The following is a 13,043-nucleotide window of genomic DNA, read 5'->3' as shown; positions in this document are numbered from 1 at the left end:
TGCTTAATGGCCACAGACAGCTTCTGTTTGAGTGATAGAGTGGGTCACATGGGAGAAGAGGCATAACAGAAAGCAGGAGCAGGCAGAACCTAAGTTAGTGCTTTGAAGGCTGGCAGGGCTGTCATCAGATCAGGCAGCTCCACCAGGAACTGTTGGCTTTCTGCGAAGATGTTTGGTAGTTAGTTTGGCAGTTAATGCTTTGTAAAATGTCCATCTCTCTCCTTCAACAGAGAACATTGGCCATTCTCAGGAAGTCCTTCTGTGAGCTCTACTTCTTTGGGAATTATGATTTTTCCCTTTATCTTTATTTTATGTGTATGGGTGCTTTGCTTGCATGTATGTAGGTGTACCACATGCATGCCATGTCCACAGAGACAAGAAAAGGGTGCTCATTGGATTCTCTGGAATTGGCATTGGGAGCCACCATGTGGGTGCTGGGAATCGTACCTGGGTCCTCTGAAGAACAGCCAGTGCTCTTAACGGCCCCATGATTATTTTTTTAAGCCAAGGCTGGTCTTGAACCCATGATGATCTGCTTGCCTCAGCCTCCCTAGTGCTGGGATTAAGAATTAAGGGCGGGAGCTACCATAGCATGTAATTTATTGATTTTTAAAACCGTAACAGCTTTATCTGAGAAACAATCAAGTTTTAATGCAAGATCCAGAAAGTGGCCTCTGATTCAAGAGGCTTGTGAGATTTTTGTGGAGTGACATGGTTCTTTTGGGCCCTTTGAGAGACAGGGCTGAAGGTTATCCATCCATCAGAGATGCTGCAGAGTGAGAGGCCTGGGTTATAGAAGGGACTAGTATCCCTGTGATGGTCTGTGATGATTAGTCGCTTTCCCATTAGTTGCTTTCTTATTGCTATGACCAAGACAACCTATAGAAGGAAGGGTTTATTTGGGCTCATGGTTTCTGCTGGATTACAGGCCATCACTGTCACCAGGAAGGGACAGGCACGGTGGCAGGCAAGGAACAGCAAGCCAAGAGCTCACATTTTGAACTGCAATCTATAGAAGGGTTTATTTGGGCTTATAAGAAGCATGGGAGTGCACTGAGAATGGCCCTAGTCCTTGAAACCTCAAAGCCTTGAAGTTTCAGTGAAATGCCTCCTCCGGCGAGGCCACACCCCCTTAACCTACCTATATAGCGCCATCAACTGGGGCCCATATATTCAAACATCTGAGCCTATGAGGGACATTCTCATTCAAACCACAGCAGACACTCACCTACAGAGCTGGCATTCCTTTGATTCAGGTCAACACTCCCTCCCATCTGGTTTGCGGCAACAGATTTGCCATCTCTCAGAAAATCTGCAGTGAAGGATACTCAAGCACATAGTGATGTAGGGCAGGCAGCAGAGGTTGCTGCTTTCAGTGGAAGCTACAACAATCTGATATTGTGGCAACACAATGCCTTTGAATCCCGTGCATCCTGAAGAATAGCAGTGGATGGACTTCAAGCTTTTAACACGGGGAAGAAAGGGGTTATTTCCTCTTACACTTCAGACAGTAACTCAAGGCAGAAACCTAGAGGCAGGAACTGAAGCAGTGACCTGCTCACTGGCTTGTTCAGCTATCTTTCTTTTCGTTTCTTCCTTCTTTCTTTTTTTAAAGATTTATTTATTAAATATAGTTTCTGCCTGCACGTATGCCTGCAGGCCAGAAGAGGGTACCAGACTTCATTATAGATGGTTATGAGCCACCATGTAGTTGCTGGGAATTGAATTCAGGACCTTTGGAAGAACAGCCAGTGCTCTTAACATCTTGAGCCATCTCTCCTGCCCTCAGTTATCTTCCTTATGCAGCCCAAGCCCACCTAATCAGCTGTGACACCATCCGCACCGGGCTGAATCCTTCTACATCGATCAGCAAGCAAGAAAATGTCTCAGAAACATGCCCACAGGCCAATCTGACGGCAGCAATTCCTCAGCTGATAGTTCCCTCTTCCAAAGTATGTCTGGTTTGTGTCAAGCTCACAAAAACTCACTAGCACATGGGTGATATTAAAAAAAACAAAAACAAAAAACATGAGGCAGAAGGTAAACAACAACAAAAACAACAACAAAGCTATACAGAAAGGAAAGAAAAAGAGATCAATTAAACATTTTTGGAGATAAAACCAGCAACCACTGCCCACATTTTGTGTAAGCCACCACCTCTATTAATAGCAAATGTGGTAACATCACACAGCCATCTGCTCCCGTCTTAAAATACAGAAAGACTGGGCCTGGTGTGAGCTAAGTTTCATCTTTTCCTCAAGACACAATGAGCAGAGGGAGAGGTGAGCTAAAGGGTGGAAGGAAGGGAAACAAAAGAAAGCGTGGACAGGCCCCCATGGCCTGATCTGTTAATCTGCCTGCCACCACACAGCCTCAGATCCCTGCTTCATAACAGCTGTCACTATGAGAAATTAACTCTGACAGTAAGATACAGCTGTTTAGAAAAGAAAAGAAAAAGTGTGGAAATTCTTTTCTTGGACTGCCAACTTCGACCACGCACAGCTCTGTCTCGTTTGATTTTAGATTATTTTGCAGTTTCGCTTCCCCTTTGTCACTGAGTTCCATTTCACTGGAAACGGTGCATTTTCTTTTCATCCTCACTGAGGCTCCAGATGGGCAGAAACGAAGTAGGACTACAGATGTACGAAGGGCTGTTTCCTGTACTTGAAGATGCCTGATATTAAAGTTCTGTATTCATAGATGCTTGATGGCCTTGAAGAGTTGAGCCTGGTCTACAAAGCAAGTTCAGGACAGCCAAAGCTACACAGAGAAAACCCATCTCAATAAAACAACAACAAAAAAAAATCCAATGTTGGGGCTGGGGGTATGTATCAGCAGGTAAAGCACAGGCTGCTCTTCTAAGTGAACCCAGGTTTAACTCCCAGCACCCACACATTGGCTCATAACTCAGTTCTAGGGGCTCTGATGCCCTTGTTGGCTCTCCCTTGGTACAAGCCATTCACAGGGTACTCATACATACATGCTGGCAAAATACCCATGCAAAGTAATTGTTCAGTCAATGACAGACTGATTTAAAAAAAAAAAAAACACTGAACTATCTTTTCCTTGACCATCTGAGGCAGTACCAACAACTGACAATTACTCATTTGGAAGGGGTTTAACATGAGGAGTCACCATATTTCACTTGTCTCCTAGCTAGAGCACCTGTGAGCCACAGTCCACTTTGGTGCTGGCTGTGCTAGTCATCAGCAACATTTTTGCAAAACCTGAGCCTAGTCATGTTTTGTAACTTGGCTGCTGTCTTAGTTACCTTTCTTCCTGTTGCTAAGTTAAAATATCCTGACAAAAGTAACTTAGGGGAAGAAGCAAGGGATTTTGGCCTACAGTTCAAGGTACCTTCAGTCTATCGTGGAGGGAAATTCAAGGCAGCTGGTCACACTGAACCCAGTCAGGAAGACACCGATGAATGTGTTCGGATTGCGTCCTCCTTTTATACAGTCCAGGATCCCAGACCAGGGAATGGTGCCAGACACAGTGGGCGAATCTCCCATATCAATTAACCTAATCAAGATAATCTCTTACCAGAATGTCCCTTTTTTAAAAATAGCAGAGACTATATAATTATCTCTGTATTTGGCATTGAGCCTAATCTCCTGTTGTACATAGATAATCCATTGCAATGTTCCAGAATAAAGTATCTGATCAGGCTTTAAGGAGTCCAGGGTAAGTGTCCTTTATCTGAAATGCCTTTTGTCAAAAGTCTTTCAGATTTCACTTTCTTCAAAGGGGGTTAGAATACATGGTGTAGATTTTAGCAGGTGGATATCCACTGAACTCTGAAACTCCTCAGGTGCTGACATAAATGTCAAATTTTGGAGTATTTTGAATTTCAGAGTTTCTTATAAGAGATGTTCAACTGTATTAGCATATAATATTTGATTAAATACATTGCATTAGTTACTTTTCTGTTGCTGTGATAGAACACCATGACAAGGCAAATGATAGAACAAAGTTTATTTGGGCTTATGGTTCTGAAGGGATCAAAGGCTGCCAGGATGGCAGCGCCTGGCAACAAGCAGCAGGCACGGCAGCTCCAGCAAGATGCTGAGAGATCATACCCTTTACGGTAAGCAAAGTAGCAGAGAGAAAACTAGAAGTGAGGCTTTTTACTCTCAAAGCCTCCTTCCAGTGACACACTTCCTCCAGCAAGAAGAGGAAGCCTCTAAGCCTCCTAAGCCTTTCCAAACACTGCCACCAACTGAAGACCAAATGTTCAGATGCCCAAGAACATGAGGACACTTTTTATTCCATCACACATATAATCAATGAAAAAAATATTAATGTACTATTTTGCAATTTTCAAATTATTTTTATTTCACGTTCAGTAGCCACATAGGGATGGTGGTGAATGTATTTAAAAACAGTTTACCTGGGTATGGTGACAAATATCTATAACCACAGTGTTTCAGGAGCTAGAGAGATGGCTTAGCAGTTTAAAGTACTTGTTGTTCTTGCAAAGGACCTGGATTCACCTCCTATCACCCACATGGTGACTCAAAACCATTCATAACTCTAGTTCCAAGGCACACTTCTGGCTTCCGTATATACCGGGTATGCACCTGGTACAGATACACATCTGTGGGCAAGTCACTCAAACACTAAAATAAATAAATTTAATAACCAAACCCACAGAACTGCAAACAATGCAATGAGCAAACAACATACAGCTCAATACACCGCAGCATGCTATAGAGTTCTTAGCGATTATTTTGGGTCTGGACATTATTATAATTAGAAAGGTCATTTTAGCACTAGCAGGGGATTTAATAAGCAGGCTCTGCCACGTGGATCTTTTAAGATCTTGAACCTCTCCTGTGTTGAATGTCAACTTAGAACACAGGTAAGATTACTGCTGTCTAGAAAGCAGTGAGGTGTACATTTTAAAAGCATTTGAAATGTTATATCGCACATTTGTATTGAAAATTTGATAGGCGTACACTATGAAAAGGTGTTTGCAATTTTGGACTTTGAAGGAAAAAAAAGATAAATACAGACAGAGAAGTTTAAAGGTCTACCTTGAATTTGACACCCTTTTCAAAAAGTTTAGGGGTGAGGAACGAAATAACTTAACAAAAGTCTAGGAAAGATGAGCCAAGTCCTCCCACTTGCCCTGGTTCTTGTCTCTAGTTCTAGTGTCTTGAGAACAGTGACAAATTTATGTAAAGCCAAGTAAGGGGAATAAGGATGCTGAACAAAGGTGGGGTGCATCTGCGAAAGATAGGTGGAAACACAGGTAAGGATAGGGTAAGATGATATGGGCAGTGGTACTGGCAGAAAGGCTGGCACACAGGTAAGGAATAGGGCAAACCTAACAGCAGAAACGACACCCCAAACTATGCCTGCAGAGAAGGCTTTTTGGAAGAATACAAGGTTTCTCAACTTCAAGCTGCCTTCAGAGACATGGAATTTTCCACTACAGGAGAGGGAGGCAGTTCATGTTACCTAAGCTCCTTTCAACTCTGTGAGTCCTTTTAATTGGTTCCAAATATTAAACAGAGAGGCAGTGTCAAGGGGTTAGTAGTTTGATGGCCTAAGAGTTACACTCTCTGTGGCCAAATATTGGATGACACTCACCTTGAGTTAGTCACCTGGACACTGCAGGTCAGCTACCTCTACCAAACAGAAACAGTACACTCCACGGCTACTTTTAGCAATAGTCCAAGGCTCTGTATCATATCCAAAGCCACATCAGGACACACTTTTATTTCCCTGAGATGAGCCAAGAGCGCTCCTTAACTCCGTCCTGTATCTCCTTTCTTGTTCCTTCCCACTCTAGTTCAGGTCTCCTGTTTCCAAACTAGCCATTTCTGGTTGCTCACACACAATTCCTTCACTTACTGGCACAGCATGGGAAAGGCTATCTATGGAAACATGCAATAGTCTCCAGTAACAGAATGGGTCAATCGGTCAAGAAGCATTTTACATGTTTTTCATCCCATGACTGCCACCTATAAAATGCGCCAACAAATTACAATTCCAAGGTTGCTACACAAAAGGAATATTGAGCTTACCAGAAGCCCTTAAACCTAGACCTGTGTGCCCATACAAGTAGTCTTTAAAAAAAATTTTTTTTTTCTCATAGAATCACGTTTTAAAGGGTAGTCTACACCTCTCACGCCTGAGACGAGGCACCGACCTTCCTTAAACTCTTGCTGATAGATCCGACCCAATCGCCGTCCGAACCGTTGTTTCCTTCTGAAACACTCTCGCTCTTGAATTTCCCTCGTCATATAGTTTCAGTGAGTTGCTCTCCAGAGAGCATTAAGTTCTTGAGTGAACATACCTGAGCTCAAGCGCCAAGTCTACCCTCTTGGGACTAGACCTCAGTTCATCTGAAAATGGAGGATAACCCCTACCTCAGGCAGCTGAGGGTTAATTTTAAGTAAACCCGATTCTGGGATCAGAGGACAAGGAGGGCAGCAGTGTTACCTGTCCAGCACTACACCCGCAAAAGCCTTTGACCGCTGAGGCATGGTCTCCATCATCTCACAGATCACTCAAAATTTAAACACTTCCCCCGCCCCCTCAGGAGTGGCTCTGGGTGTGTCAATACCAAGTAAAACCTTTAGGCTCCCAATGCAGCTAAACCGGAGATGTGCACTGAGGCTCCCAATGGCTTCGTGGATGCAGCAGGACACTGAAGTCTAGGGCTGGGCAGCAGGGACCTTCCTGTCCAGAGCTACAGTGGCCGCTGGAAGCGGGTTACAGAATGAGGGGCGTGGCTCCATGCGCGCGCGCGCGCACCCGTCCCAGGGGGGCGTGTCCTGCTTGGCCTAGGGAGCTCTTGGGCGCCAACCTTGCGCTCTGCGCACGCGTGCTTCCCGAGAGGCGGAACCGCGGGCGGCGCGCACGCAGCATTTCCCGGAAGGCGGAGAACGGACCGCAGCGGCGGGGGGCGATGAGAGCCCGAGGGCGGGGCGCAAGGCGGAAGCGCCGGGGTCAGCTGACTGGGCCTCGTGACAGCCGGGGCGGCGGCCACGCAGGCGCGTAGGTGTGCAGCGCTCGCAGCCTGGGCGAAGATGGCGGCGTCCAGAGCGAGCCTCTGAGAGGCGGAGGGAGGAGCGGAGGGGTGGGGGCCGCGGCGCAGGAACCCGCGGCGCAGGAACCCGCGGCGACAGGCCCCGGCGGGGAAGGGGAAAGCGAGAGGGGACGGGGCCGGCGGCGCCTCATCCCGCTCAAGACGTGGAGCCGGCGGCGGGCGGAGCTCGGGCTGGAGCGCCTCCAGCCTCCTGCTAAGGTAAAGCCGCCTCCGGCTCGGGGCTTCTGCGATGCCGCTTTCCACCCGCGGGGCCCCGGGGGCTCCGGATAAGGACGCTGGGCGGCCGCCGGTGAGCTGCTGCGGCCCGAAGCTCCTGGAGCAAGCAGCTGGTGGTCCGCCCTCCCGGGTTCCTGGCTCGGACCCTCCCCTCCCCCGGCTCTGAGTGACATTTGCCCAGGGCACTGCCCTGGCAGCCCCACCCCTCCCTCTGCCTGGCCGTCTTCTCTTCTCCCATCACTGTCCCTGTCCCCCCACTTCTCTCGGTAACTCTCTCCGACTCCACACCTCCTTCCCCCGTGGGCTCCGCCCTCGGGATTCCCTCCTGGATGCCGGCGCCTCCGGTTTCCTTGGGTCAGCGATCCTCCTTCCTTCCTCTGGGGTCCCGCGTGGACTCGCTTGACTTTTTTTTTTTTTTTTTTCCTCCTCTCAGCTGTTTCGGTTTGATGGGAAAGGAAGAGCTCTTCTCCTCTCCGGGCCCTTTATCAGACACCAAGTTTTCCCCCAAGGCTTTTCCTTCATTCAGGTAGCCTGTCCTGTTCACTGTTGCCCGGGCTGTGACTTGGCCCCTGAACGCGGCCTTTGGTGTAGGTGAAACAGGACTTGGACGCTCAAGGAAGTGGCTGTTGAGAGTACACCTGCATGCCTTGTTTTGTAGGATGCTAAATTAACCACTCTTGAAACCGTTTCCCTAATCACTTGGTGGAGGGATGGTTTAAATAAAAATCGCCCCTAACATAGAGATGAACTCCCAAAGAAATCATTTCTCACTTTACCGATCTGCGCTTCCCTTTTATTCTAAGCTGTTTAGTTTTGTTTCTAGTGCTTCATTGTTTAACTTCCAGTGTAAAACGCCTTTAATTTTCATATATAATGTGAAACAGTGTTCAAGGTGCAGTATCGCAAATGGTGTGGCTCGGGCTTTTAATAACACGTTATATTTCGGGACTACAAGTCCTAGTTGAGAAAACACTGCTTACATTCATTTTAAAACAGGAATTACAACAAATTAGAGGAGGAAAAGAGGATAGGGAGAAGCTATGGATATTCTCCTTTTTCTAATGCGGCAGTAATAGTCTAAATTATAGTCTAGCAACCCTAGTTGCAAACAAATCAAGTTCTTTAGGTAATAATTTACTAAAACATGAAATGTCTTCAGCAAGTAACTTATGCACTGATGGAAAGCATGAATTGTTTGCAAGAATTTGTTTCCCCAGGTAGATGGTAATGATCTGTTCTTAAACTTAGAGGAAAGGAAAATAGTGGAATCTGGTTCCCAGTAGCTACTAAATTGGAGTTGAAATTAAAAGGGTGTGTTATACCTAAGTTGGCCCCATTCCTCCAGCAGTTGTAATTACACAAGTGAATTTGAGGTTTCTGTTGCAATTTTTTTTTTCTCTTGTTTTTCTGAGGTACTTACAGTCAGGAAGTGTAAAAAAAGTTTCACATCTGAATGGCAGCCCACTTTTATTTGTTGCTAAGGCTTTGATCGTTTGCAGTGGTTAAGGTGCCATTGTTAGTTTGTTAAGTTTTGGTTTAGTTTTTCACATATAAAGATAATTTTTTGGACTTAAAATATTGTTTGTGTTTATTTTATGTGTTTGTGTCCATGTGCCATGTAGCATGTATGGAGGTCAGAGTTCACTTGCAGGTGTGCTTTTTTTCTTCCTTGTGTGGAACCTGAAGATTAACTCAGGCAGTTAGCTGTTATGGTAGTCTTCTTCATCATGTGGGACAGGAGGATCGAACTTGGGTTGTTAGGCTTGTCTGGTGGCTCTTTAACATCCTCTGGTCTTTTTTATGTAAAATAATTGTTAGCTTGCTCTTTGCTATCCCAAAATCATTTATATCTCTTAGCTTTGATTCTAAGACTGAAAGCTTTGCTTGCATCTTTACAGCAGCAGGAAAAAAAGCTAGACTAACTTCAAGTTGATCACTGAGGAAGCAGAGAACCACTAGCTCAGACTTGAGGGAGGGGTGAAAACTAGAGGAGGACTTCTGGACAGTGGTTAAGAGTTCAGCTAAAACAGTTGAAAAAAGGATGAAGGCAAGTGTGCCAACTTAGAAGCTGTTCATACACAAATTTCACCTGGTACGATTCTAGGGAAGACTGGAAAAGGCCTTGCTGAGAGCCTGCTCCTCAGACCCAGTAGAGGGGAACAGCAGCAGAGCTTTTAAGAAGGTCAGGAAATCGCTCTTATTCTTTTTCTCCTTGGAATAGCAAGGTGTGGGGGGCACTGCTGATAATAAGCTACAATGAGCCTAGGAAAATATGGAGAAGATAGTAATGTCTAAGGGAGGCCCCCGAGCTCTGCGCTGGAGCTGAGGGATAGCCACGGTCATAGTGCTGACCTGTGACACAATATAGGATTCAGACTATAGCTAACCAGAACAGACTGCATCCCCATCTCCTGCCTCTGCACGGTGTCACCATGTAGTGCAGATAACGGGATACTGCAAGGAAAAGCACAAGGCTACAACTGCTCTGGGGGCATAAACCCAGCTCAGCTCCTAATAAGTTCATGTGTCCTCAGCACTCAGTCTGACAAAGAAAAGGGATACTCGTTTCTGGTCATGAGATTATTCACCTTAGTTTCCAGTACTATACATGTGTCCAGCTTTCAGTGAAACAAGAAGCAGATGAAAAGCTAAAAGGGAAAAAAAAAAAAAAAAAAAAAGGAAATTCCTAGGAGAGCAATTATCATAGCTATACTCAGATTGATGTAGGTAGATAGTGTTATCCAACAGGGAATTTCAGTGACCGTTAATGGATGAAGCAGAAAAACAGTCAAATGCTAGATAAGATGAGTAGTTTCAAGAACATAGGAACTGAAGGAATAGACTAGAAGTGCTGGAAATAAAAAGCAGCATGCCTTTAGGGCTTACCTGATTTGTCCCCACTGAGGAAAAAAACAACAAACCTATATGTTTGTCACTAGAAATTACCCATTCTGTGTCTAAAACACTGATGAAAACACATGCAAAGATTTGGAAATAGGGGATGGAGACATGGCTCAGTGGCTAATAGAATTTGTTGCTGTTTTTGGAGACCTCAGTTTGGCTCCCAGTACTCAGGCTAGGTCACTCGCAGTCACCTGTAACCAGCTCCAGAGGATCCAGCTCCCTCTTCTGGTCTCAGGACCTACCTCTACTTGCAAATAGACACACACATTTAAAAATAATAAAAATAACATTTGAAAAGAGTTTAGGTGGCTAGGCCATGGTGGTGCACTCAGGAGGCAGAGGCAGGAGGATCTCTGAGTTCAAGGCCAGCCTGGTCTATAGTGTAAATTCCAGGACAGCAAGGAGGAGAAAGAACTTGAAATTCAAAATAATAGTTTTTTTTTAATATAAATATGTGAAACTTGAGTGTCTTCAGAGAGAAAACTTAGTTTTTAAATGGTTCTGTAAGATTTTTTTTTAAGAGAAAGTAGCAGTGTATTTCACTTTTTAGCATGTAAAATTAGAAGAGTAGACAGTAATACAAAGGATGGGAAGATACTGAAAAGACTGTAAATAATATATTATTTCAAGACAAAATGGTCAAAGCTCTTACAGTCCTAGTGCATATTTTAAATATACATAGACACACAAATACACTTGTATTTATACAGATATATTATCTATAAAATATAGACACACAGAAGTATAGTCTGCAAGAATCCCTCTCAGAAAGATAGCTTAAAAATAAAAGGATGGAGAAAGATATACCATGAAACCAAAAGATAACTGCATTAACTACATTAATAGACAGAGCTGACTTTATGGTATATTGTATTAATTATTACAGGCAAGTTCTGCACAAAAGTAGACCTAGTTGTAAAATATAAAACTAAAAAAAAAAAAAAAAAATTCTAGAAGACAGGGAAACAGGTTGGAACTTTAGTTTTTAGATAGGATACCAAAAATATTCATTAAAAAAAAAATACAGATCTGGCTAACAAGTGTGCAAACACGCTGCACATTAAGAAAATAACCCCGCTCCTTTAGTGGAATATAAAGTCAAAAGTCATTTATGGTAAAATAAATACTGTGTGCCTGCCCAAAAATCACTTTGCCATGTAAAACTAAATAAAAACAGGATGTTTATGAAAAATAGGTTAGGGCCACAGAACTGGGGAGCTTTACAGTGACAGATCTAAAGCAATGGGAGTGTGGAAGCAACACTGTCTGACACACATCAGTACTCTGGCATTCTATTTTGTTAGTTGCTTGCGGGCGTGAACATTGGAAGGGGGCACAGTGTGTTGAATTACCGTGAAGTTCTGAACGGGGATGAGGTGGTGTGTTGTATGGTGTACGCAAGAACTGGAGTTTGTTGATTTGTGACCGTGCATGTGATGCTCTGAGAATTCCCAAGTAGCTCTGTTCAGCTAAATAGTTCTCTGCATCCGCTTTATGTTTCCCAGCGATTTATGAAATAGCATATCAGCAGATGTGAGGTTGTTATCATACTCCTCCAAGTTCAGTATATGCTAGGCAGACACTCTACTTCGGAACTGTAGCCCCACCCACTGTGCAGCCATGTTGAAGTAAGTTAATAATGAATTTGTAGCAGAATTGACTGTGCATTTTGACATACAACTAGGTATGACCGCACCACAGTAAGCAATGAAATTATCAGAGCTATGCACTTTTGCATAGGATGAGTTTGTAACAGAAACATGGATGGGTACAAATTTGTCATCTTGGTGACTCAGATATCACAAGTGGAATCGCTGTTACCAGTGTTTTCTGAACTGAACAAGGTAAATATAATCTCTCAACTTAGAGTAGCTGTAGGGCTGGAAAATTGATGTACATTAAGCCCTGTAGTAGAATATATTTTGTGTTTTACATTTAAGTTGAATTAGGTTATGGGGCTAGTTTATTATAAATACGTTTTCCCCTATGCAAATAAGTACTTGGACATTCAGGACAGGTTTTCAAGTCAGTGTGTGTCTGTGACTGTGTGGATGCACTTGACTTGAAGTGCCCCTGGAGACCAGAAGAGTGTATTGGATCCCCTGGATTTGGAGTTTCAGGAAGTTGTGACTCTCTTGCTATATGAAACTGAACTCAGTCAGGTCTTCTAGACCAGTGGTTCTCAATCCGTGGGTTTCAGTCCCTTGGGAGTCAAATGACCCTTTCACAGGAGTCACCTAAGTCCATCGAAAAACACACATTATGATTCATAACAGTAGCAAAATTTAGAGTTAAGGCATAGCAATAAAATAATTTTGTAGCTGGTGGTCACCACAACATGAAGAACTATATCAAAGGGTTGCACCATTAGGAAGGTTGAAAAACACTGTTCTAGATGATCATTTCATGGTCTTGACCACTGAGCTATTTCTCCAGGCCATAGTTCAAATTCTTAATAAATATATATCTTCACATTTTTTCCTCTAGAGCAGTGTACTTCTGCTGAGTACATGCCAGTCCATAATCCCTCTCGTTACAGAAACTGATTCATAGTCATGGGAGCTCCCCAGAGTCACTGATTCAGGGAGTATCCTTTTAGCAACTAGCTGAAACCAGGGTATGCTTTTTGGTCACCTTCAGTGACTTGAGACAGAATTACCTGTGAAAGGTGCATTCAATGCGGCATACTTCCTTGCAGCTGGGTCCATGTGTTCTTAACTTTATTCGGTAGTTCACATACTGTGTGTACCATATGGAATTCTTATGATGAAATGTGACTTGAAAACAGGCTCAAAAGCAGTGGGTTTTGTTGTTTTGCCTTTTGTGGACCACATGGCCTCAGTAGTTCATGCATTTTACCCAT

At 44.0% G+C, this 13,043-nt stretch overlaps 1 protein-coding gene across 1 annotated transcript in view; it reads left to right on the top strand.

The window, feature by feature from the left end:
* The first annotated feature begins 7,004 nt into the window (after positions 1-7,004).
* Positions 7,005-13,043, top strand: part of Dnajc13 (DnaJ heat shock protein family (Hsp40) member C13) — a 114,852-nt gene continuing 108,813 nt past the window's right edge. Inside the window, exon 1 of the mRNA XM_055629648.1 lies at positions 7,005-7,258. The gene's annotated coding sequence lies outside the window, so the exon portion shown is untranslated. The remainder of the gene's footprint in view (positions 7,259-13,043) is intronic.

This window comes from Psammomys obesus, unplaced genomic scaffold (assembly GCF_907164565.1).
Source record: "Psammomys obesus unplaced genomic scaffold, mPsaObe1.curated_primary_1811, whole genome shotgun sequence".
Taxonomy (NCBI): domain Eukaryota; kingdom Metazoa; phylum Chordata; class Mammalia; order Rodentia; family Muridae; genus Psammomys; species Psammomys obesus.
This window is presented reverse-complemented; position numbering and strand designations above follow the sequence as displayed.